The sequence below is a fragment of the Sinohyriopsis cumingii genome, chromosome 5 (assembly GCF_028554795.1).
Source record: "Sinohyriopsis cumingii isolate HCF-2022 chromosome 5, ASM2855479v2, whole genome shotgun sequence".
NCBI lineage: Eukaryota > Metazoa > Mollusca > Bivalvia > Unionida > Unionidae > Sinohyriopsis > Sinohyriopsis cumingii.
In genome coordinates, this window is record NC_142965.1 from 53,793,624 (window position 1) to 53,817,309 (window position 23,686).

The 23,686-nt window shown below is 36.2% G+C and overlaps 1 protein-coding gene across 4 annotated transcripts in view; it reads left to right on the top strand.

Moving 5' to 3' along the window:
• Positions 1 to 23,686, top strand: part of LOC149799186 (uncharacterized) — a 43,428-nt gene that overhangs the window by 14,092 nt on the left and 5,650 nt on the right. Inside the window, exons 1-2 of one of the 4 annotated variants that reach the window (XM_089958430.1) lie at positions 20,239 to 20,688; positions 22,259 to 22,300. The exons of 2 other annotated variants lie outside the window; for them this stretch is intronic. The gene's annotated coding sequence lies outside the window, so the exon portion shown is untranslated. Of the gene's footprint in view, positions 1 to 20,238; positions 20,689 to 22,258; positions 22,301 to 23,686 lie in introns of those variants that run through there. One more of the 4 variants, XM_089958428.1, reaches the window with a different exon arrangement.

The window sequence follows — 23,686 nt, forward strand, 5'->3', positions numbered from 1 at the left end:
TAGTAACGTAGTAATTTAACATGTCTTGTTTTCAAGAAACAATGTCTTATCACGAAGTTTAGGTTGGACGTATCCCAAAGCGGCTTGCAAAAATAAAGAGCGCAATAGGAAAACGTTTGCCGAGTTACATACAGGCTTTCACTGACAAACTTAATTGAAATTCTACCCGTGTGGCTAACCCAAACGCAACTTGATCTGCTAATTGTGGCCCCCAAAAACCCACCTCGGTGACATTATAATTACAACGTTAGAGGTGGTACAAATGCAAAAGACGGGTGGAATATTTTCATTTCCCGCGGCCTTTTCAGCATTGTTGGCGACTGCAGCTAAAAAAGGTGGTCAGGGACGCATAAAAATGTAAATCTCTTCGGAGTGGAAGAGGTCTTCGATTGTGACCTTGCCTTTGACCAATTTGGAGTTGCTCGCGATGACAAAGTCAGTCAAACATTTCCGATGTGTCTTTATGAGGGATGAAAATGCCTCGATGATTTTCCGCACGCGAAAAACTGGCATCGTCAACCTGGATTTGACAACATGAACTATTTGGGTGGCATGCGTGGTGTCGCCTCGACATCTTTTGTATTTTGATTCGTACGGTTTTGCACCACTTGAAGCTGTTGATTATTTAACATATGGCCAATGACGACCATTGTTTTATTCAACTCTGCCGTTACAAACTCGGTTGGGCGGCCCAATACGTGGACATCTTTTTGTTAAAACCCTGCAGGCTCTTGATCGTTCGCCGACACCAAAAAGGCTTGTTTATTTTACATTATTACTTAGAAACAACAGGTAATAGAATACGAAATCCACATTGACATGACGTCACACCCATGCGGATTTGACCAGGCTTGCCGGAAAAGCAGATTTTATTGAGTCTGCCAGCCGGGTCTTTGGTTATGTCGACCCGGGCGATGTTGTGATTCTCCCAGATCAAACTGGAAAACTTAGAACGTCTAACATGGACATCAACAGCATTGTTTGGAAGCCAGCAAATGCTGTGGCAAAAGGCCTGGCCGAAATAATTGAAAACCGGGGAATCAGATACTCTGGCGTGTCAGTGGACTTTATCAAAGGCTACACTGATGCGTCCAAGGCTGCGGAGAAACAATATGTATATGTAAAGGTTACAGAAGTATCGCATCACCACGCGTAATAACAGTATGGGGTATATTCATGCGAATATTAACCACAGAAGAATCTTAAATTTGTTATGGTATAGTAAATGATGAACTTATTTTCGCTACTTTTTGGGATGGTTTTGATAAACCTAATAGTGATATCTTACATGTGCATGCGTATTGATTATATTTGCTTATCATAAATGGATATAGGAGTGTTGATGATGTGTTACCAATCTTTGCTCTTAAAATAGTAACAGAAAAGAGTGAAAGACAACAAGCTTTGTACAGTTTAACAAATAATTTATTTCCCTTAGATGCATGGTCAAAATGAGAAAAAAAGAACTTACGGTATTGCGAATTAAATCCCAAAATAATCCAAGAATTATAGACACAAGTCCTAATAATAAAAATACCTGAATAAAACTCAGTTCAAGTCCCTGAGAGATTTATAACTGAAGGCGATGACGTGTATGTTATAGCCTATGGAGAACTGATATGTCAACAGTCTCTTGTTGAATCACATAAATATTATTCCAGGTTTTCATTCAGTACAAATTACAACGAACGTCTTTATCCAAGAATTTTATCAAAGCACTATTATATTTCCAGAGAAAATAATTACATGAATTCAATAATTTGAAGAAAATAAAATTCAGCCCAAACTGGTCACAACATAATACAACTTGTAGCGCTAGATGTTAAAGCATGAATGACCAAATCATCATAATCAAAGAATATAAAGTTCTCTACTTGACCTCAGGTCACAATTAACACGTTATAAAAATAAGCATTACCTAATAGAAGATAACCTTCTAGAATGATCTAATGAGCCTTGTTCATTTACAACACAATAACCTATAAAATTCACATAGGAATCCCCAAAATCCTGACCCAAATCAACAGAATTACTGATTCTTGTTTTCCTGAATAATAATTCAGATATTACGCTCACACACATAGAGAATAATTTATTTATTTATATATAGTTCGAGACTACATTAGCGGAAACGGAAATCCACTGGAGACTCCGCGCACCAATATTGAACCTCAGCATTAAAGATCCTGACTTACAGGCAGTAAAAACCCAAGTAAATCTTTGCTAATGTATTGGGGCGCCATAGAACAACTTCTTCTATGGGGATACACTAGTATGGTTTCTGGATTTGGAAACATACTCATCATTCGTATGATTTTGTAATCGAGAGTAGTGGTGTGTTTGGTTACTGATCGTGAATTTGTCCTCACGAGCCCGCCAAGCAAAGTTGTCAAGAGGCTCCATTGTGGAAGAATAACACGAAAATCGTTTACGATTGCTTTAAAACAATGCACACGGTTGTGCAAAAATTCTTATTGGAGAAACTTAATGGGCGTTGGAGGGGGGGGGGGTAGAAGAGGTCTAGGGATTCTAACTAAAAAAATCAGTAACACGAATCCAAAATTGCTATTATCATACTAAATTTGGGCATTCTAGTATAAGATCTACTAGGGCAATGCACAAATGCAGTTCATTTGCCAGATAATTTCATTTGTGATGATTTGATCCGATATGGCAGTTAACCGGTTCGATCTCATTCATTGGGGCATATACTGTCTCCGCCGCAGGACATTTCTCCATTCGGAACGTCTAGGTCAGTCCTATGGATCATAGTTGCGAGGCATAATATTTTTCGAAAAAAACAGTCGATGAAGTCCGAATGGGTATTCCTCACAGGGGTGGGATTAGAATATATTGGAACATACTTTAATTTTTCATGTCTTGATTATTTCGAGTGCGTTTTATCCGCCATTGGGAATTATATTCGGAATAATTTTGTTATTATGGTACACTTTAACGACGAAATTAGACAAAGTCACAATGCGAACATTATCCTTCCAACTTGGACGTTTTAATCCTGTGCTTGATGTCTGCGTGGCAATTGTTGATATGGAATAATAGTCACAGTTCAATGGATCAGGGAGCTGAATATCGGGGACTAAACAGTTAAGCTTGATATATGGAAGCTTGGAGGTTTGTGAGAGGTTAAAACTTATGCACAGATAAAATATGATGAGCATATAAAAGATCTAATCTAAACACATGATAGACGTTGATGCTGTCTAGTTATTAAACCTACAAGGTGTTACAAAATTTCCAGTTATACCGCGCATAAACATCCTACCTCTGTTTAAATTTTTCTTCAAATGTCGCCTTTTTGCCATTTTTAAACTCGTGTCTGTCATAATGCAGTTTCAACAGAATATATGTATCTAAAATACCGTTTTGCCATTTTAAATATGGACCGTCTTGCATTTTGTTTTCTTTTTTCTCAAACCGATGAGATGCATGTGCCAGGTGACTGTAATAGACACAGATGAACATGTCCAGCTAGGTACAATACATGTATAATTTACATATTTCCACAATCTTTCATTTGGGTATCTAGCAATAGATAATAAAAAGACAACACGAGAACATGGCATACAATCTTAACATTCTAATGGCTGAATAAAAGCGATAACGTTCTTCGATAAATGATAACAAGTTAGCGCGGATATTAATGAAGTCAACTCTGTGGCATTGATTAAATGCCACGTAGTGTTGTGTCACAGTAAGCCAGTTATTTATAATGGATATGACAATAAACATAGATCGCATAATTTGGTTTTTGTGTGACATATTTAACAGACCATCACGTCAAAGATAAAATTAATTCTATGTAAGTGCATAAGATAATATTGTATTGCAAACCGATATTACATTATTGATGATAATGTCGACACGTGGAGTCACCTCGTAAGTCTACCTGTATTCACCTCGTAAGTCTACCTGTATTCAAACTTGCACAAATAAACGTGGCTGGATAATTGCTGTTCCATTTTAGTTGAAATGAAAGGTCTTGAAACAAATGTACGTAGTCCAAAATTTATCCGATAATGATTTATAATTTTCTTTCGTTTGCACGGTTTTTGAAAACTTAAAACTGGCCATCGTATTTCGATTTCTCAAAGGAAGATACTAGATAACTCCTGTCACCGTGTCTGAAATTTATTGGTTGTAGTAACTGTTATTCAGATCTATTTGTTTTACTTTCTTTTGGAGTGTGGGTTACGGAATTAAGCGGTTGATTTTCACATATTCCCAGCGGAGAATTAGTTGTCCTTTGTCTCTCAAAATTTAATTTAAATTAAGATTGATTTACTAAACTCGTGTTGCAAAGTTAAATAAATGCGAAAGTATTATTAGGAACCGGTAAATTCCGCATTCTCGTGCGATTGCTACATGATGCATTTGTATTTTTTTTATATGTTCAGCTTTTAATAACACTGCTATAATCATACCAGGGTAGCGGAATTAAGGAGGAAAGCCTTTTTAAAAAAGACAAAACAAAACAAGCACAAAAAGACAAAACAAAACAGGATCCTAAGGATGTAATCGAGCTGAACACCTATAACATGAAAATGAGGACAAATAATTAATTCATCTAAAGGAGTTTTCGGTACTTGTGTTTGAAATGACCCCGCAAAAAGAAACACAAAAGCAAACACGACAATGCATCTATACTAGTTTCATTGTATTTTCATCACGATCGTCAATCTATTTTAAACGGATCGTCAGTTTATGACAACAACAATATAGTGTGTGTGTGTGTGTGTGTGTGTGTGTGATTTGGATTTTTAACATCGAGTTAACTATTATAATCATATCACTACGATGTCTGCAATGTGGCAGTTTATACTGATGTCTATCACTGAGGCATCATGCCTCAAGCAAGTAGCATCATGCCCCACCCAGCCACATTATCCTGACACCAGGCCGACCAGTCCTAACACTAACCCCTTAATGCTTAGCGCCAAGCGAGGCAGGTGTTAGTACCATTTTTATAAGTCTTTGGTATGACTCAAACAGGGTTCGAACCCGCAACCTCTCGCATCCGAGGCTACCGCTCTAACCATTTAGGCCACCGGAGCGGTGCACAGCAATATAGATAACTTTTAATTGAAACTGATTGGGGTATTAGTACTCGTATATCCTCTTGTCTACACAAATATCTATCTCTTGGCCTATTATACATGTATTGCATTCTTTCTTTCATTGCTTATTTGTTTGATTTGATAATCTTGCCTTTTTAATTTAACCATTCAAAACATATGCTGTATATATTTTACACGGTCCTTTAGGATGCTATATGTAGTGTTAAAGAAAATTTAAAAATGAAAATAGATCTTGATCTCGCAGCATATCACTTGAGAACAGATCTAAATCTATCATTCTTTGAACAGGGCTTTATGTAAAATGAATATTTACAATACATTGATCTTTTGTATAACGCCCATCAGTTCGAGTGTTTCGGACACAAGTCCAAGTATACTGATAATAAATAAAAATTTCCCCATTTAGAATAACTTCTATATAAAGCAATATCAACCATTTGCAACCTGAAAATATCACGAGAAGAAGAAGGGATAATAACTTGGACAAGAAATTTCCATTTGAACATGATGCCTGCAATAACTATTCACTTCTCAAAACGACGAGCTTGACAACGTGCAAAAACTAAGTACCTATAAATCAAACAGTACATCCTTGAGACCTATATTCAAAACTACGTTTGCTCACGTGACACACAATGACGACAGAAGGAGACAAAGTGGTACATTATCTGCCTTTCCTGTTGCAGCACATGTAGAGCACTTCCCTGGAAACAAATCACCAGTCAGATCAAATTTATGTTTAATATTAACATTCATCCAGGAAAACAATCCTCACATATAATTCAAAACAATTCAATATCTACGGGTTCAGTAGAAAGTTGGAAGCTTATTAAAAACTTTCCCCTATTGCAAAGAAATTCCAACGATCAATATTTGTCTACTGACTTAGATTAGATAGACCACATGCAAATATATACATAATCAGTTATAGTTTATGTAATTATTGCAGAGATCATATAATAGTAACAAAAACAGAACATATGTATGTAGTTGTGATATATGTCTTAATCTAAAAACGTTTTGTTAATTTGATTTAGGTTTGCACTGCAATAAATATATGCGTATTAATTCAACCGAGTGTTTTCGGCCAATGTGGGTATGTGAGAAAGCCTGCCAGTAGCTTCTCGTGGGTCGGTTGTTCTTTCCGGGATTTTCCCGGGTTCTTCCTCCACCAAAAATACTGGCCGCCATGTATAGCCTATCGTGTGCTGAAAAATGGCGTTAAACCCTACAACAACAACAATCAACCGAGTGCATGGAATTACTAAGTAATAAGACCTTAATTGTAAATCGATAGTGTAATGTAAATCGATAGTATAATGTAAATCCATAGTGTAATGTGAATAGTACATAATGTCTTAGAGCTGTATATTTCTGACATTCTTATAGAAAGTGTTAAACATTCAGTATTCATCATTGTACCAGGATGATGCCAAGTGGGGTTTGGGGGTTAGATCTAGCGAAGACGTTGAATGCAATCACGTGAATAAAAAGTTTATTATAATGCAAATTAATGATGAGTGAATCTCTGACACCCAGGGTCACCTCTTTCCACCTCTCACAAAGTAATCTGAAATAATTGAAAACTATGCCGCAGCCACATTGGTCACTCACACTGAGTTAACCAGCATCGTCCCTCGAATCAACCTCACCAATGACCCCAGTATCCGTGTTACACAACCCTAGTTCTACGACTCCCCGTGACAGCTCTACAACTGAAGATTGCTTCCGTAGATCGGACAGGTATGGACAGCATCCAGACAAGGCTCGTCTGCAATGTCCTCCCCTCCCTAACCTTTCCCTCTCTGCATTGAAACAGATAAGTGATAAACAGTAATGGCGTCAAGACTTATGTAAATCGATATCAATGCTCGCCCTAATCCAATCCCACGTCTGAAACCGTTGTTAACACTGTGGCTTTTTAGGTCACAAAATATATGATGCACTCTACCAGAGACTACTTGTTATGTTATTTCTCGACTTGACGGGGAGAAATTTTCAATTTTACTAATTAAAACAAGGTTCATCACGAGTTTTAAACGGTCTGTGCAGGCAGCAGACTTGTGAAATTGTAACAATATAAAGGAGTTTGCTCACCCACTAGAAGCATGACTCTTGACCGTATATACAAGACTTGGAGAGATTAGGAGATATATGGAGATATGGAGATTTTGAGATCTCCATAATTAATTTGATCAGAGAGCAAGAATTTAAGGTTTCATAGAGAAATATAAGTGAACGATTTGACCTTCTTTCACGACCTTCTCGACCTAGGGTGTTTCTGCTGACGTCCACGGCTCAGAATCAGCATAATTGAAACAACAGCATATGTGTTCAACATGCTCGTGAAATTATAATATCTGAAACCGACTGATATCACAATATCACAGGTATCATACCAGTTGGAACAGGTCAGATAACGGAAGAATATTGATTGCATTACAACTGCATGTAATGGGTCATTTTCATTTTTAATGGGGGTAGGGGCTTTAATAAAAGTCTGGTCTAATCAGTTCCTACTGCATTGCGATGGATTACAACCGAGCTTTTAAATATCGTGCTTAAAAGGTTATCATCAACCTTCTTCCAAATAAAGCCATAATTATCCGATTGCCTAACATGAATTTCCTGCACGGCATGAATAACGCCGAAGTACTTCGATTTCTTAAAGGAGGACACTAGATAAACTTTGTCATCAGATTGAAAATCAATTCCTTCAGGTGAATGTCGTCAGTACCTTTAATTCGTTCAGGTGAATGTCGTCAATACCTTTAATTCGTTCAGGCGAATGTCGCCAAGACCTTTGCTGGTAAACTGCTAGTAAAATTGATTGATTTACACTCAGATTTAAAGCGGTGATTTTGGCATTCCACATTATCTAGAGAATTTAAGTCTATCAGTTCTAAATTAAGGCTGATTTATGGACCTCGTGTCGCAAATGTATATAAATTACAAGGTGACTCGGGATACCAAAGATTGCCGGTATTATTCTCCAAAGAAGCTGTGTAATTCTTTATTTAATATTTATCGTCGGTATATCTCTTGTATCAAGATGTACTAACCACGTGAAGGTCATCAATTTATCTATAAAATCATAAGGGGGTGGGGTGTATCATAAAGCGGTGTGATCTAAAGGATGTGTTGACTAGCTTTAAAGTATTTAAGTGAAAAAGCCAAAAGGTGTTGATATCTATATTAATTATTAGCGTAGACAACACAGTATGCCTCACATATGTGTTTCATATTCCAAACATTGGTAGTGTAGCATGATCTAACATCATACACTTAAACAGTCTTATAGATCTTTCAACAAGTAAATGCCTTCAACTACATATACTGGATGACGCTATTAGATAATAAAAATCAGAGACAGTAACACCTGTGTTAGTTTGAGGTAAAAGTAACATAGGCACAGAGATGACTTCTACGTGTATAGATAAATGGGATGGAAAATTTTTTTTTTTAAAAAAAATTCCATTTTCATTCTTGTTCTGTAAAGAAAGATCTGATTATTGTGAGCTAAGGTAACAACTAAACCCTCAAACAGGACTAGTCAAATAACTAAACCCTCAAACAGGACCAGTCAAATAACTAAACCCTCAAACAGGACCAGTCTAGGGACAGAAATAAAATCCCAAAACATAGTCTGTTTTCTTCTTTTTGCGTATCTTTTTTCAGGTGTGAGATAGCCATTCTTATTGTTTTCATTTCAGTCAATTAAACTTCCATACCATATGCTGCTTTTCACAAGGCAGTCTGATAACTCAAGCTAAGAACATTTAGGAATCGATATGGATTACAATAGTTCTTTTTTTGTCATTAATTGGTTAGATTTGAATCAATATACATCCATAATCAGATGCTATGGAAAAGTAACTTGCTACACGTTAAAGGGAACTCTTCGTTTGAAAATACTTTGCATTTTGAATACTATTTGTATGTGTCAGTTTATAGATTAGAATTAGAAATTAATGCCAGAAATCCAGGTTAACATTGAAAATTATCCTTACAATAAAATGCATTAACTAAAGAGGCAGAATGTGAATTATTAACTTTAGGAATGATTCTGTGCAAACCCTTTTTCTTATTAGATCAAGATCGAAAATGGGTCTCAAATCAAGGCAGACTAAACATTAGTCTTAATTTCAGAATGAATACATCAAGGCATAGACCCTAAAATTCAAAATGGAACTAGTAGAAAGAAATCTAATAAAAATGGAAGAATAAACCTGTTACTATGCTGACTTTTATTAGTTTAAAATATCAAGATCGAAAAGCTGTGCCCTAAAATCCACGCTGATAAAATATATTTTTATATGAAAAATGGGTAAATCATAAGCTACGAAAAGGACATGCCGTAAAAACGAACTCATTAATGTAGCTTCTTTGTTATTGCTGTTCTTCTAAATTAAAATATTGTTCAGCATTGAAGATTAACTTATTTAGAGAATGTTAGAGTAAAATTTGTGTGCTTAAACCTTTGTCAGAATGTATCTGTAATGTTCGCTTGACAGAACAAGGATAGTTAAAATCAAAAGATTGCATGATAATTGCTTTTGATAATTTTCGCTTGTTCACAAGCCAGATTAAACGGGTGCGGACTAATTCTGATTTAAAACCACTATAAAATTATAAGCTCGACGGATATACAATTTTACTTTGGTATGTAAGATGAAATAAGTCCCACTATTTGGCATTTGACACTACATAGAATGAACATCATGCAAACGACACACGTGTGAGCAAGTGAAATGTTGTGAAAACTGTCGAGCATAAACTAATGCGAACTTAAGAATTATTGACGGACCAAGTGTTGCAAAAAAATTAAATTTATTTTTAGGCTGGGATAATCTTCAACCCCGGTCCCACTCCAGCAGGTTCATCAATAATTCTGATCCGTTTATCTCAGGTATTTGACTTGTTAGGGATGATGTATTACAGAAGGGAATACAAAGTGAGAAACATAAACCTATAGATGAACTTTCTTAAATTAGATGAAAGTATTTGATTTCATGCACATACCTGAAATTAAAATATACAAGTCCTAAACAAATAGAAACCAGCATAAATATACATGATCTGTGTTACATAAAGCAGTTTGCCATTGCCGACTTACAACAAGAAATCTTTATGTAAACCAAAATGGCAAAATAAAAATAAATCAGGTACATATAAGGATATTATGTGCTTCGTTAAATCTTAATTCCTACCACTTGTCACGTTATATAAATACACATAATCTATAATCATGACTGGAAAATAAATTGATTTTCCAAATGATGAATCTTCGAGTCATCGCAGTCCCGCCTCTTTAAATTTCACAGTATTTTCTGAGTAGCATAACGTCCATGCAATTATCGAATTAATCTGCTTTGAATTTCAACTGAGCAATGAATAATGTTAGCTTATTGATTAGTTGAGTAATAGAAGCATTATGTTTGCCTTGGTAATATAGGACTTTAACAATCGTACAAAAGATATCAAGCACACGTATTCCCAATAAATCTAAGCAGGCCCCTTTAGAGGTTGAGATAGACCCATGCCAAATGGCCCGTTTGCCACACATCCCGAATCAGCCTAAGTCTAGAAAAGAATGAAAAGATGCAAATGCAGAAAACTATGTAAGCATTTATCATTTATAGTTACTGCAGATATATATATATATATATATATATATATATATATATATATATATATATATATATATATATATATATATATATATATATATATAAACACAGAATGATAGTTTCAAAATACGATCAGGTGCCGGCGAGGAGTGTCTTACTCATTGAGAAGTGCCGCTTTTGTGGGCTTATTCGATAATTACAAATTCCATGTAACTGGTTTTCAGGATTAGCATGCGCGGTAGATTTGGTTTTGGTGAATATTTCTAACAACAAGAACAGAAACTAAGGAAACACGTCATGGCGACCTCCTCAACAAATGGAAATTTTATTATTTTCTTTTTAATGTATAGATAATATCGTGACCTTTTGAGATTGGGTATGCTTTTGGATAATGAAAGTATGCATGATCTACTCTAATTCCACACATGTGTGATTGAAATACTTAACCTGGTACATACAGTCAAAATAATTGTACTAGAGCTAAGTGGTCACTTCAAAGGTAGCTGTGTTCCTGAACACGTAAAAAATCACAGGTAAGTACAAAGTAATCTGTTAAGGGAATATATATATCTTAATTACCATGACTGATTCGTTATTATTCCTGAACTTCGTGCAAGTACACGTTGTGCACGTGCTAGTTTGGCATATATTGCTGCAGTTTTTTAAAATTACATTTAGCATGAACAGATATTAGAATTTGTATAAACATGCAACTTTGGGAAGCCTGTTTAAATATGAGTTTTCATTAGGAACACACACACGCGCGCGAACGCACACATAGACATACACACAGCCTGTTTTGGGAACTCTGATATTTTGGGCTTTAGTTCGTCCCACAAAGCATCAAGAATTTTTCTTATCTGTAACTGAGAAAACTTTCAGGTCATCGTCAATAAATGTATCTAAAAATACCTAATTCGTCTCACACGAGGTATTTAGAAATACCTAATTCGTCTCACACGAGGTATTTAAGTGCTTTTAGCTACATTCAATGACGCTGACCTGAAAATTTGCTGAGTAACAGATAGGAAAAATTCGTGATGCTTTGTGGAATCAACCATAGGAACTAGGTAAATGGTTCTGTATATTAGAAACGACAAATATCTCTTTCATCCACTTATTCTGATCTAGAACTGATGTAGTGATAGCCTATTTTTCTATGGTCAAAACCCCCCAATCATTTTAATTAGGTATTTACGAGTTTCTGGCAAATAAGTTCTGTATATCGATATTTGTACGGGTATGTATGAATGTTAACCTGTCTTATTTCTAACTTATTACACATGATAAGGAACGAAACGCTTTTATTAGAGTGGTCAGTATATGTATATGGGTGGATACGGTGTAATCTGAAATTCTAAAGCATAACTAAGTCTTGGTAAAGTTAATATTATACACCTCTTGACAGAGTATAATACTGTATGACGGCGATAGACAAGGGCTCGAACTAATACTATTCAGTACACAGTTTTGCCACGATATAAGGCTCTATTTATAATGCGATTCCAGTTATAAGGGATAGTCAACCGGTCAAACGGTTCAGTTTCGCCATGCCCTAAGGCTATTTATTGTAACACGATTCCTGTTATAATGCGAAATTGGTCATGGATTCCATTTCATTAAGTGGTAGTAAAATTATATATAATCATGTAGTTCATTTTAAGGCGGTACACTTTGTGTCTATTATGGACAGCGTTTCAATGAGGGAGCAATGTATTTGCAGCTACACTTACGGTCCCCGTACATTCAGCGAATATTGGCTGCTCCCTTATTTAATAATATCTGGGAAAATGTTTTCTTATGTTGACCATATCAGTATAAATATCCGTGCCTTTGTTTTTACTGCAATTCATACTGCAACGATTTATTTAGATGCGTTATCTTTATAATTATTTCGTGTGCTCAAGTCGATTCGAGTCAATTATGTCGAGATCGAACTATAAATGGGCGCAATATTTAGGTTCGGTCTTAACTTGGCTGCATTGAGAAGATTGTTCTTTATGGGATCTGACTAGCTGGTTGGCGTTTTGGCGTTAACCCCACCTTGCTAATACCGTGACTGACAGATGAACATAGACTCTTGGTTAATCAATATCAATGCTAGCTACTCCACATCAACATACAATCTACAATAGCTATTCTTCCACGACTTGATTGATATGGGGAGATAACTAAATTCTATCTACTTGACCAAACATGGCTCACGTGCAACACGCTTCATAACATGCGTAGTCCAACCGGCCTGTTTAAAAGCTTCCGTTGTTAACAGTTATCAGTGGGAAGTGAGAAAAGTTGACCCCGAAGACAGGCGATTGCTAGGTGATGCTCATTTTTACAATTGTTACATTCAAGTGATCTTGACAAATACTGGCTGTTTAAAACAAGTGACTGCGTTATAGACCTAACCTGTAAAGCAGGTTCAATTGTATTCAAACAGTGATGTATAGACATTCCGGTACCATGTTTACTTTCTATCTCACCTTGGGGAATTCGATGCATATCTTTATTTGTTCCATATGAGCCTATATAAACAAATGGACTCAAAAGGGTTTTCATTAAATTATCTATAGTACTTTGTTTTATTGTACTCTTGAGACATAACTAAGCTGCACTTACGTGACCAATCACAGTTTGCGTGTGATCTCTGTTACCTACCCTTTTTAGCCCAACCGACCGGTTTGAAAATTCTGCCTCTAAGCAGCCGCCAGCGGGAACCCAGAAATGATTAATTCCAAAATAGTGGTTGCTTATTAAATATTCTTGTCTGAAGTCCTTTATTTCGAGAGACCTAGAAAAATATTCCGTTTGCGAAAAGTGGTTGCCAATCAGAACTGACCAAAATGCATGTTCAATTGTATTAAATTTTTTAAAAATAATTTATCATACCTTGTCTGGTTCGTACCTAACCTGTTATCAGCATCATCAGTGGCGTCACTGCGGATCGCACCGGGTGACACCCAACGTTCGCTATAAGGCATGTACACTAGTGAGTGCCGAGCAAAGGTCACTGAACAGACTGCAAAACCTACTGAGCAAATTTTTTTTACGGAAATTGTATCCTCAGGCAGGGTGCCATCAAAACGACTGCATATTCATTTTTTGAATTTTTGTGCTGGAAGGAGGTCCATGGGGGTGACACCATGAGTTACCGCACTAGGTGACACCAACCCTAGTGATGCCACTGAGCTTCATAATACATATATTGCCCGTGTTTTCTTTATCCAGATTAGTTGAAATGTGACTGAAGGTGTTCGAATTATCGGCTGTAATTATAGCACCTTTACTCGACCTGCAAGAGATAAATATCTTTATTTATTGCATTCACGAGTAAGCATGCATAAGCAAGTGGGCTCTAGATGGCTTTAATTAAATGGTGTAGCGTAGTGGTACGCTTTGTATACACCTCAGGTACTGGCACAGGTCGGGACATGTGGGTTTGTTCAATGACCAAAAATACATCAGGGATATTACCTGTATGTGAGAAGATGTTTATAGTATATATCAGTTCTATCTTCAGCCGTCAAAGTACATGATAACATTGTTGTCCCTCACTAGTTTTTCACGCATAAGTCTCACTCTCACGCGCAGTCTTGTAGAAACACCATTGTGTAAGAGGCATGTTAAATTAACTGAGAGAGAGAACGAGAGAGAGAGAGAGAGAGAGAGAGTAGTCCGTACATCCATCCGCCACACCTTCAATGTAAAAGGTGTTGTAGTTTCCTTTTCAATATGTCTTATATCTAAAAAAAAATGTAGACTAAATGGGTAAATTTTCAAAATGTCGATTTTGTAAATCTGATGCGCGACGTCAGCTTACATTCTTTTAATCTGACAAGCAACGTTAGCTTACGTTCTTTTAATCTCCCAAGCGACGTTACTGTAGTTCTTTCAGTGTGATGAGTAAACACTAGCTTACTATCTTTGAACCAGACGGGCAACGCCAGATGACGTTCTTTTAAGTTGACTTTGGATAACTTTTTTTTCAGTCTGATGACCAACGTTAGCTGGGGTTCTTTTGGTCTAATAAACGACTTTAGCTCACGTTCTTTTTTATTTGGGACCCCTTTTTAGAAGTTGGCGATGATCGTCCTGAAGAAAAATGCTACTGGCATAAAAAAAAGACGAGGAAACCTCTGACAACGAAATTCCCCGAAAGACATGTAAAATAAGTTATTGGGATTGAGTTTATTCAATTGCTGCACTCATTTTTGATGCCTGATACATGTATTTAACGTATATGACAGTTCCTTCCCGTTGTCTGAAAAATTTGGCTACGAAATAGTATTTGCTTGTAATTTAAAAATATCTTGTAAATTTGTACAACATCAAGCACCTGTCATACCTGTTTTACTTTAATGCTTAAAATAGAAACGTGGCAGAACATTTTGTTGCTGCTTACGTGTGTGCCTTAATCTATTTATTATCACTTTGGACTTTTTGTCAAATAATACAATTTGTGACGGATTTCTTATCGACTGGTGAAATTTATTGTGGACTTCTTGTCAACTGATTAAATTTATGGTGTGCTTGTCATTTAATAAAAAAAAAAACGATTGATTTCTTATCGACTGATGAAATTTATGGTGGACTTCTTGTCAGCTGGTTAAATTTATGTTGGATTTCTTGTCAAATGATTAAATTTAGGGCGGACCTTTTGTCAATAAAAATGGTTGATTTCAGATCTACTGATGGGATTCACGCTGTACGTCTTGTCAACTATTTACATTTATGATGGACTTCTTGTCAATTAATAAAAAACGGTTAATTTTTTTATAGACTAATGAGATTTATGGTGGACTTCTTGTCAACTGGTTTAATTTATATGGACTTTTTGTCAACTGATTAAATTTATGATGTGCTTCTTGTCAGTTGATTAAAAAAACGGTGGATTTCTTGTGCAGTGATGAATTTCATGATGGAGGTTGTGTCAAATGGTGAGATTTTTGAAATGCCAGGCTTGTCTCCAATAAAGTTAGCTTTTTTTTTTTACCCAAATCTCAATCTAAACAAAGACAGTTATTATTATGTTCACATTGCATCGATGCCTTTGAAATTTAACCTGATATTAAAGACAACAATCTTAAGAAACCATGGATAGTGTTTATTGACCACAAAGTTCGAGATTTTCGGAACAAGTACATATCCATTCATTTTTAATTAGGATTCAAGAAAATAGAGTTCCCATACAAATCTATTAGAGTTTTACAAGTGGCAAACAACGGTCGGTTTTCGTATCTCCTGCATGGGTAGAAGAATTATAAAACAAAATACAAACTAAAACTACAACTGTGCAATTTAAAAACGCGAGATGAGTATAAATAACTCGCTAGCTCAGCTGAGGTTCACAATGTATGCGTATACGTGTGTGTGTGTGTGTGTGTGTGTACTGCACATTCAATACGCAGTTGCTCAACAGCGTTGAATGAAGGGATAATAAAGACTGATTACTATGTGTGCATGAGAGAGAGAGAGAGAGAGAGAGAGAGAGAGAGAGATGCGTTTTGTTTTACTACGGTCACAGCATATTAAAATGGCAAGTTTAAAATGAGTCAATGATGAAGGAGGCCCAAACAGTGGCATCGCGAGGGTTCGAGGCGCCAGAGGGTAATTTTCTTTAATGGCACCACTACCTTGCTACCGAGAACAGCTTTTGTCATTTACCAACCTCCCTCCCTGCCCAAATATGTTTTTTAAGAATTGCCCCCGTTACACTAAAGTGAAGATGAAATACCATAAAAATTTCATTTGAAAAAAGCTCCCGACGGAGCTCTCTTTGCCTGGCAATCGAGGCCAATTGCCCCTTCCCACCTCACCCCACCCCCTCGCGTCGCCACTGGGCCCAGTTTTACATTCGTGAGTATGTACCACGACGTATATTTAGTTGGCTATAGGTTAACATTTAATATATGCGCGTATTGCATGCAAATTCTCATTCATATTTACCTCTAACCATCCATAAATAGCGAATGTAAAATAAATCAGTTTGAATGTTTATAGATCGCAAATGAGGTCTCGAACCATTTTTCTTTAACAATCGTAAGCTGTAGTACAAGTCCTGGTGAACAAACATTCCCATATTTGAGCATTAACTTACCTTGTTTACTTACCTGTACTATTAAAAGTAAACATACCATATACATTTAAAAGAATTAATCACTGTAATACGAAAGGAATAAGACGTGGATAAATAATAGTTAATACCATAGTGGATTAATCTAACAACGTTCAGAAAATTATTGTTTTTAAATAGCTCAATTACGTTTTCGTAAGTGCAAGCAATAACTCCGTAATGTGTATTGCTTTCGAGTACATTTGAAAAACAACAAACAAATGCACACACACACACACACACACACAAACACACTTATTTTGATGAATACGGTAGAGTCGTAAAAACTGACGAACCTGATGTTTGTTCTCGGGGACTTTTATTTGATCTTCTTTTCCAATTAAAATCTAAAATTTATATGGGGCAAATAATACGTAAGAACTCAACCCCTGGAGTCAACAGCGTGTGTTGAATATGAAATTAGATCGAACACAAAGGCTAACTATACTTTCAATGGCATTATATGTATGAGGGAGGGATGCAACCTTGTCAAAAGCTAGACAGTTATATATGATATGGGGTGCTGCCTCTTTGCAATTAGTAGTAAGAAACTGAAGGGTTGAGGTAGAATTGCCGCCTCCGAAACATAATCAAAGGTGTCGTTTCTTATTAAGAAATCAAAAGTCTCCAACGAAAAAACACACAACGTTAAGGCACTTATACTGGATATATGTAGCAAAATGTACATCAGATCTCTTCCTATACAGACGTGTGCCGTTTCTATATTTTACTAACACATATATGCGGGTTGAGGGGTTGGGTGAGGTGGAATGGGGAATTCCATAGTGCCCTACCTTACAACAGCAAATCTCTGATGCTGAATTTCAAGAGGCTCGTGGATGGTTGTGGTGGTGGTAATACAGTCTTACTGGCTGCCCAGGAGGATCGCCACTATTTTTCTCTTTCTTTTGTCATTTAAAGGGGATCATAAAGACAGGCTAGAAATATATTAGTATCTAATCTACGATGTATTATTAATTAATAAATCAATGATCACCTGAGAAACAAATCACGAATTCCCCATGGAATCTAACATCCTGACATCGTTTTAATGAAATGATCATTTTCCATTGAGCCGTTCACACTGTAGTGGTTCAAGATCCAAGTACACAGACCCGAATAAAAGATTTACAATGGACATTTTAAAGTGTACGCTTTTTGCCTTTGTTTCATGGGTCTGATCTGATAAAATACAATGACAGAGCATTCGTTGCCGTGCTCGTCAAAAGCAAGTCGTATTACCCTGTATAGAAATCTAACTTAAAGACGAATGAACGGTTAGGCTACGTCGAAGCAGTGATGTGAACTGTTATGCCGAGGTCTACTTCACTGTGACCGATTCAGATTGGCTAAGGTGGAGTCAAACCCGCACCCTTTTGCTCGCGCAATTGGCACGTTATACAATGGGCCAACGCTTATCTCTTAGAAATGGAGATTTCGTGTAAATACAAACGAAAAAGAAAATGAGAACAAAACGAAACAAATAAAAAGCATAAACACATCGTAATTAGGATCTGTGTGAATGTTTCGATAAGTTTTGCATCAAGTTACAACAGAAGATTGATCTACCGCTAAATATGCTATAAATTACACTAAATACCACGATCTATTGTGTTTAGAATGGCCAAAATTTCATTCATGGCTAATTCATACACAGACATTATGGCCAAAGTGCAATTCGAACAGTATTCATTGCTTAAGAAACGTTTCTTAATAACAATATGGTCTTCAGTTCCTAAAGCTACTATACGTACAACGTTTCTTAATAACAACATGGCCTTCAGTCCCTAAAGCTACTTTACGTACAATGTTTCTTAAAAACAACATGGCCTTCAATTCCTAAAGCTACTATATGTAAAACGTTTCTTAATACCAACATGGCCTTCAATTCCTAAAGTTACTATACGTACAACGTTTCTTAATAACAACATAGCCTTCAATTCCTAAAGCTACTATTACGTACAACGTTTCTTAATAACAATATGGCCTTCAGTTCCTAAAGCTACTATATGTAAAACGTTTCTTAATAACAATATGGCCTTCAATTCCTAAAGCTACTATTACGTACAACGTTTCTTAATAACAATATGGCCTTCAATTCCTAAAGTTACTATACGTACAACGTTTCTTAAAAACAACATGGCCTTCAATTCCTAAAGCTACTATTACGTACAACGTTTTTTAATAACAGTATGGCCTTCAACTCCTAAAGCTAATATTACGTACAAAGTTTCTTAATAACAATATGACCTTCAATTCGTAAAGCTACTATTACGTACAACGTTTCTTAAAAACAACATGGCCTTCAATTCCTAAAGCTACTATACGTAGAACGTTTCTTAATAACAATATGGCCTTCAATTCCTAAAGCTACTATATGTACGTTTTTTTGCAGCAGAGGATTTTCTGGCCGTTTTGATCCTGACATTAGCGATGGATGCGCCCCCCCCCCCCCATCTATTACTCTAACTGTACATTTTGCGCTCATATTAAGCATACTCGTTAACTCTTGTTATTAGTAATAGGAAAATATAATTTTCTACCTGTACCTTGTTAACCCTTCCTTTTTTGCCACAGTAATTAACATTATAAAGTATAACACTATCTCTGAATGTATATGGTATTCATTACACTTGTCACGTAGTGAATGGTAAATTACTACAATTAGTTGAAAGAAGATCAAAAGGTTAAATAGATAATTGGCAGTTGCAAGACTGGTTCTCTACTTGTTATTAGTATAACATCACAGCAACACAAAATGATCGCAATGCAGTTTGATATGGCCCTTACAATGTGACTTAAAAATTCACCGTAAAAATCGTTTGGTTATGCATGTTTATTGGCGGATCAAACCGTAAACAAATATTTTTTAGGGCAAAATATATTGTTCATTCCACCCAAATAAGAAGTGCTGATCACTGCCATCTCACATCTGTCTGCATGGGTTCGAGTGCCGGGCTCGGGCAATATGGACAGGTGAGAAAGCTTGCCAGTAGTTTCCTGTGGATCGGTGGTTGTTACCCGGGTTCTTACTACGCCAATGTTAGAATTCAACCTGTTTATCACAAGAAATCATATTTTTGTTCTTTGAAGCTTGTTATGTTATAAAAAAGGTAACTGTTAGCTGGACTTCTAAATCACCACCACGCATAGCTTAATGGTTCTCGTAGCATTTTGATCCATGAGAATGATTGTTGCCATTCGATCACAAAACGATGATGAATTTAAAATACAGATCTAGGTTTGTAAGATTTCCGATTCAGGTTTCATTCTTATTTGCATATCAAAGAACTGGTGATATATTCAAGTAGAGACAAGTGCGTCATTTGTTTAGCTTGTGAGTGTATGCTTCATATATCATTGTAAGAACGAACGAAATCTTCGCACACCCGAACAACAGACTTAAAATTTAAAAGACTTGCTATCTTTCTGTGGATGGATATTTTTTGTTTGTTTGTATTTAAGATAGTTTTATTTATGGAACTGATACGGTAGCGCCTCATTCTTGCTATCACATTAACAGCTCTGGAGTAGTGCGATATACCTGTCCGCCCTAGATTAAAGAGTTTAGCAGCAAACAAAGGCTTGCTTTACATTCAACATGCGACTTGATGTTTCGTGGCCATGGTGCGCGAGTGCAATACGTAAACATAGCGAAGGAAATATGACTTAACAAAAGGAGTATCAATGAATATTATCTTGTTCCTTAAATTCAACTGCACACTAAGCATGGCTCGTAAACCAGCCTGGCTATGTGGCCGGTTATTGGATTTACCAGGAAACTGGGTTTAGATTTGAAGCCATGGATTTACCTTGACGAATGAACGCTTTCTCTCATCGAGTTCTTAACGAAGTAAGTTATTTTGTTGATATATGGATAATATATATCCTCCTTTCTTTTTTACATCTGCTCATTTATTATTTACAACTGAAGACACGTAAAATAAGATTTAACAGTAAGATGTGTTTAAAGAAATGCAGCTCTTCGAATACAGTATTTTTAAACACAAAATTCACGTTAACATTGGTCTGTGGACGAACGTCGTCTTATCAGTCATTTGAACTTAAACTTAACTGACAATAAACAGTGTAAAACTTTTGTGAAACTACCGCAAGCAGTTTCATCTTACACTGAGTCTTTGTCGACATCGTAACAGAGACCCCCACCTAAAAATAACAAAACCAAAGTGTTCCATTTACAAAACTTGATACGATTGTATTTTTGTAGATCCAATGGAAATAATGAAAGTACTGACTGAAAATTGTAGATATCGCGTATTATTGGATTGAACCCCAGTTATATATATATATATATATATATATATATATATATATATATATATATATATATATATATATATATATATATATACGGCCGTGCTGATAGTATTATGAGACCAATGTATCATTTCTGATAAAGCCACTGCTTTTCACTTCTTCAGTTCTCGTTTTCATTCGGATTACCATAAATTATCAATTTCCATTATTTGCACCTGCATAACTTACAGTCTGCAGCAAAAACGCAGACCCACGTCTGAAATTCCGATAGACTGCTATATTAATTTACATATTTAGCTCTACTAGTCATGCAGGGACGAGAAGAGCTTATGGGATAATTTTTCGTCCGTCGTTAGCACAAGTTTGTTATCGCTATTCCTCCTAAACGACTTGGATGATTGCCAAGAATCTTCGCACACACACACACACACACACACACACACACACACACACACCATGGTCTAGTTGGTCCTAAATGAAAACGGCGCTGATCTGATCTTGTTCTGAATGAATCAATCCTCGTATCAGCATGGAGTTTGCACTACCAGACTTCGGATCTGAAGTCCAAAATGTGGCCATCATGAAAATTTCGTTTTCGCAACTCCTCTTGAACGAAAGGTCATTTTGATATGAGGTTTAGATTAAAAGAGTTCATATTGTGTCTTGTTGGTCCTACATGACAATGACTAACCCTCAGTATGGACTCCGTGGTGGATGTATTGAAAATAGTGTTATCTCTACGCCTCACACATGGATGGCTATATCAACATTGGGTTTTGACAAATAGATTTCGTATGATACCTAGTCGGCCCTAAACACCCAGTAAGAGGAGGATATATTTTTCCAGTTGAAAATAATAATTTACAAGTATCAGATATTTATGTCTTGTTAGTAATGACAATAAATGAACAATACTCACGAGTCCGTGTTCATAAATATATCAATTCCTCTAAAAAAAAGTATTTAAATGCCAGGAACGTACATAAGCAAAGGATGCAACATCTGCTGTGATATGTGATATTTTAGCTGCGAATAATAAAAAGACAACAACACATTGAAACTAATGGCGGACGCATTTTTCCGTATGAAATACATGGTCAGATAAAAGTACTTACGTCACGTTAACTTCCTTTCCTTGTTTCCAGATACAGATTAACGTTGAATCAGTTTTTCAAGTTAGTCGACAGGTGAGTAGACCTGAATTTAAATTTTCAGCAATTTATTTGTTTAGACAATGGAATTTGAAAGTATTCCCAACAGAAAAACAAAAAGTGCAGTGTGGAATTTTTCGGTTTAAAGAAAAGGAAAAATAGCTGCGTCGATTTTGAGTGACGTTATATTTGTCAGGAAGGACAAGTCGACCCATCTCAGACTTGAAAACTGATGCATAAGGTTGACTTTTTCATGAATGAATTACTAATAATGTTGGAAGAGGATTCTTTGAAATAGTGGAAAGCACAGCAGTACAAGTTTCCATTCCTTGCACAAGTGACTAGGAATGACTATGCATTCTTGCAATTTCTGTGCCGTCATAGTCTTTAGTAAAATAGGACATTGTTACCACTCAGAGTTATGCTTTGAGTTCAGACGTTGTCAATGTACTAATTTCCTCAAGAAAAATATGACATATTAAACATCTTGCGAGAAAAAATAGCTGACTTGTTCATTTCAATGTGATTTTGGATAGCTCCTGCTTTTGAGATACAAAGTCAGGAGCTTTTGCAATTATTGATGGTAATTTGTTCCAAGTCTGTATGTGGGAAGAAGCAGAACTTAAAACAATTTTGTTGATGCTGACTTTATGTTCATTTGTCTACCATATGAACAAGTTTCGATACGATGCAAACCTATGCGTATTCGTTGGCATATTACACCGTATTTACGACGAGATCTACATCTCTTATACAAAGTTTGTCTTACTTCACAAAGGTAAATACTAGAATGCGACTTTTGTATTATAAGACGCCAAAAGAGACACGAAAGACGGTCGATGACGGCAGGCACTTCATGTTGACCTCACGTTCACCCATGTAATCCCAGACTATTCCAGACAAAAAATTATTAATACAATCAATATATATAGTTACAAATCAACGGCAGACCATTCCTTGTAAGATCACCTGTAGACAAGTTTTAAACCTAACTTACCTGGATGGAGAAGAAGTTGATAATTGATCTGACATGACTCGATAAAATGTCATTTTTCAGCTGCGAATGATTTATGTTGGTAGGTTTTAATGGCACTTTCAAAAACACTTTTGTTTACATGATGCCGAGGAAATGGAAACTAAGTGCTTTCTCCAGATACACACGGAGGCAGTCAACATGGGCTGGTCTAGGTGGGTAACTAACACAGGACTTTTCGATTACAGGTCCGACGTTCTAACAACTAAGTTGTGCGGCTCTCTGTCTTGAATAAACCAAGTTATATTTTCCTACTATTAAATAGTTCGATTTGTCGGCTTTCCCACTAAGGTTACTTGCAGGATTTTAGTCATTTTCATCTGCAAGTGAACACAGTTATCTTTTCTTGCAGGGAAATACTTTTCATTTTTAGGCCTTAACCCACCCCT